Source organism: Sorex fumeus, unplaced genomic scaffold (assembly GCF_029834395.1).
Source record: "Sorex fumeus unplaced genomic scaffold, SorFum_2.1 ptg000029l, whole genome shotgun sequence".
In the NCBI taxonomy this organism is placed as follows: domain Eukaryota; kingdom Metazoa; phylum Chordata; class Mammalia; order Eulipotyphla; family Soricidae; genus Sorex; species Sorex fumeus.
In genome coordinates this window covers 16,848,207-16,852,423 of record NW_026606086.1, presented here as the reverse complement: position 1 = coordinate 16,852,423, position 4,217 = coordinate 16,848,207, and the positions used below count along the sequence as shown (strand labels likewise).

The following is a 4,217-nucleotide window of genomic DNA, read 5'->3' as shown; positions in this document are numbered from 1 at the left end:
TTGTCAATCTTGGCTTGATAAAGTATTAAGAAATGTAGGATTTGCTGCCATGGTTTGAAGCTGTCGTCTTGTTTCATTTGGATATCGCTGTATTTTTTTTTTCTGAGGCTTTGGGGAAATGTGTTTTTGCTGGAATCTGAAGTCTGGGACGGTGTGTGCTGGGGACTGGAGACTCCTGTCTCTGACACTTTGTATCATTCTCGGTGATGTTCAGTCAATGCACAATAAACAATAGGGTCAAAGTGAACTTGGCTCCTGTGTCTGTCCCTCCCTGGGGAGCAGCGGGGGTAACCTATCTGGAGAGAGACAAGATGTTCCTGTACAAACGGGCATGCAGCAAGAGACTGCTTGAAATTGGGGTCTCACGTCCATGAGCAGCGGGGTGTCAAGAGTCAGGCGCTCAGGTCCTGCCACCCCCACCCCAGAGGCCTCTTCCTCCCAACCACCCGGACTGCACGAGGCCGTGATGTCGTGGGGGTTGGCAGGGGGTGCACCCAGGGCCCCTGAGAGGTGCCAGCCAAGAGCCCGCTGCCTTCCATCAAGCCATGGGCTCAGACCACCCTCGGCTGTGGCGGTGGACACTCCTGGCTTGCCCTGTACCCCTCCACTCCCATACCCACACGCGGCTGTGCAGACAGCTCATGGAGGCCTTCAAGTCTTCCTGCTCCGCACACGTCCCTGTGCCCCTCTCGCCCAGCTCGGGGTCTCCTGCTAAACTCCCGAGGCTCTGTTCAGCCTTGCGCACCCTGCCCCCAATGGCCAGGTCTGACCATGGACCACCCCACCCCCTGCCCTTACATGCACGTGCTCTGCTCCTGCAGTCCCTGGTGTCAGGGTGCCCCTGTGTGGGTCCCCCATCCCCAGAGGAAGGGACAGCAGGTGGGGAACCCGATACTGACATCTCATCTTGTTGTAGTGTGTGTGTGTGTGTGTGCGTGTGTGCATGTGTGTGTTCCCATCTGCCTTCTAGGGAACTTGAACAAGACCCAGAATCCACAAATCCACAACCTACCACACACAGGATCAGTTCCAGGTTGTAAAACAGAACCTGAAGAATGTTTAATCCCAGCCAGAGAGACAGAGAAAACCACCCGTGTTAGCTCCACTCTCAGTCCCCAGGGCCCCCAGCACTGCCAGGAAGGACCCCTCAGTACCAAAGCAGGGTTCGTTCCCAGGGACCACCAGGTGTGCTGCCCCACAGAAAGGGACTGGAGCAATAGTACAGCAGGGAGGGCGCTTGCCTTGCGCGTGGCTGACCCTGGTTAGATCCCTGACACCCGATGTGCCCCCTCCGCAAGTTCCACCAGGAAATGCCCCGGAGTGCAGGGCCTTAGAAGCCCACAAAATATTCCAAGTGGATGTGTGAGTGGATGTGCAGACCAGTCCAAGGTACCTCAACTCAATGGTCAGTGGGGCCAGAGGGAAACCAGGAAAACTTCCTGGAGGAGGCAATCCTGCACTGAAGGTTCAAAGAGAATTGAAAGCCAATGAGAGACCAGAGCCTGGAGCAAATCCAGCCTGACTGGGCCTTGGGGCACTCAGTTCCACTGCTATGGAATCCAGTGAGGTGGGTGGCCGGGGAGAGGGGCAGGTGGGAGCGAGCCCCGTGGGCAGAAGTGTCTCCCCCCACTCCAGTACACAGGGCCAGGCAGGGCTTTATGGGCCCCCGCGGGGGCAGTGGGCAGTCTGAGCAGGGGCCATGCCGTCCCACCCATGCAGGCGAGATCCAAGAACTGCAGCTGAACTGCAGTTGAACGAATTTTTCTTTCTTTTCTCAGTGCTGGGCACTGAAGTGAGGGCATCTCACTGCAAGGCAGGACCTCGCACCCAGCCTGCCCATCCCAGCCCCTAACACGGAAAACCAACTGTAGGGATGCAGCTGCAAAGGAGACACCTGGGAACCTGGGTGGGGAGGGACATTGACCAACCAGGAACCTGACCACCCTGCGTGACCTTTAAAGTGTGTGTGGAGGGGCTGGAGAGATAGCACAGCGGGCAGGGCGTTTGCCTTGCACGTGGCTGATCCGGGCTTGATTCCCAGCATCCCATATGGTCCCCCGAGCACCACCAGGAGTAATTCCTGAGTGCAGAGCCAGGAATAACCCCTGTGTATCGCTGGGTGTGGCCCCCCCCCAAAAAAAATAAAAATAACGTGTGTGTTGGGGGGTTGGTGCAGAGACCCCTTGATGCCCTGGGCCCCCAGGAGGGAAGGCATGGGGGTGGGGTGGGGGTGAGGCTGCCAGCCCCTCTATGGCACAGGGTCGGAGACCGAGACAAGCCCCGGGTGGGAGAGACAGGGCCTGAAGCTCCCTGTCCTCTGCCCCCAACTTGTACCAGCGGACCCCTCCCCCACTACCCAACCACCTGGCGACCAGCTGAGAAGGGTGTGGGGACTTGGTCTGCGCTCCAGACAGCCGGGACAGGGGCGCGCCCGTTTCTGGGCTCCAGAGAGCGGGAATTTATAGGAATTTGTAGGGCGCTCCCTGCCAGGGAGCAGCGGCCTCGCACACTTGGCAGCTGCCTGCGGAGTCCAAGGCGGAGGCGCAGAAGGGATGTGCTCATGGGCGGGGGTTCGCATTACTCAAAAGCAGTGAAGTATTTTCCAAAACAATTGCATCATTTCACACTCCAGCCGCCTGCGGCCCATCTGCAGAGCGCACCCTTCCCACAGCAGCTCCTGGGGCCTGTGGCAGGCAGAAAACCCAGGAGACTGCTATCGGAACTACCCTGAGAGTCCTAGGAGGAGGGCCTCTGAGGGAGTGTTGGGGGCGTGGCCCCCGGCCCAGCCCCCACATCCAGGTTTTAGATGACCACCCCACTGCACCGCTGCAGTATTCAGAGCTTTAAGGCAAGTCTAAGACAAGGTTAGCTCTGGGGGGCAATCCTGAATCTGGAGGCAGTGAGAGCCGGGTAGGGTCGCTCATCCTAGGAACCCGAAAGACCAGTGGGCAGGCGGGTTCTGATCCCTACTGTCTGCTTGGAGGGGTCCCTGAGCACCTCCGGATGTGACCCCAAACCCAAACAACACGGGAGCAGCTCCCACCCCGCGTGCCCATGGGATCAGGCCTCTGAGTTTTGTTTTGTGGCCACACCCAGCTGTGCTCAGGGGTCAATCCTGCACCTGAACGACACTCCAGTGGGTGGCCCAGTGCTGACCCAGCTGTGACCCCAGGCACCACACATGTCCTGCAGAGCCCCACCAGGAGTGAGTGCAGAGCCAGGGGTAAGCCCTGAGTACCCCGACAGGTGTGACCCCAAACCAACCAAACCCTAAGGGATGACTCCTGGTGGGGCTCAGGGGACCACGTGTGATGCCAGGGACTAAACCCAGATAAGGGCCTGTCTGCTGTCTGTCTCCGTGGTCCGGCCCCGCCTTTTCACATGTAGAGCAGGAGCACCGGTCCCGTTGTAGGATGACATCGGGACATGCTGTGCCCTGCTTACTCTCAGCCACAGGCGTGAGCTCAATCATGGAAGCTAACGTGGGCCACGTGCTGCTGGGTCGCTCGACATGGTGCTGGGGACAAATGTGGTATCTCATCCCTCGGAGCTAGTTCCCTGCCGCAACTCACCTTGTTTTTGTTTTTGGCTAGAATGAAAGACCTTTTGGAGCAGCCCGAGAGAGTACAGCGGATGAATCTTGCCTTGCACGTGGTGGCTGACCCAGGTCCTATTTCCTGCCACCAGCTATGGTCCCCTGAGCACCAGCGGAAGTGATTTCTGAGCAGAGCCAGGAGCCTTGGGCACTGCCAGGGGTGGCACCCAGACAAACCAAGAGATGTACTAGGGATCACCTTTAATCTGGGCCGTGGAGTCCTGGATGCGGGAGAGTGCGGGCTGGAGAGGTAACAAGGGGTGAGGCACTCACCTTGCACACAGCTGACCCCTGTTTGATCCCCAGCACTGCATATGGTCCCCGGAGCCCCACCAGGAGTGATCCCTGGGCACAGTCAGGGGTAAGCCACCAGGTGTAGCCCCTTAGGTAGTATGCTAAGCAAGCGGCTAGTCGGGCAGAGGCGTGTGAACGCCAAGGCACAGGCGGTGGTACACTGTTACCAGCCAGCTTTGTGGTTGGTTCGCGACATTGTTTCAGGGCACAAAGTGGACTCCCCGGGGAGCCTCCAGGCATCTGCTGCGTATCGGGGGGTGTCAGGCCCGCGCTGTCTCCATCCCCGGGCTGGCCCGACGGACCGAGGATGCGGGAGGCCGGGGTCGTG

At 59.1% G+C, this 4,217-nt stretch overlaps 1 protein-coding gene across 1 annotated transcript in view; it reads right to left on the bottom strand.

Annotated features, from left to right (window-relative positions):
• Positions 1-4,217, bottom strand: part of PGS1 (phosphatidylglycerophosphate synthase 1) — a 305,261-nt gene that overhangs the window by 184,100 nt on the left and 116,944 nt on the right. The window lies entirely within an intron of this gene.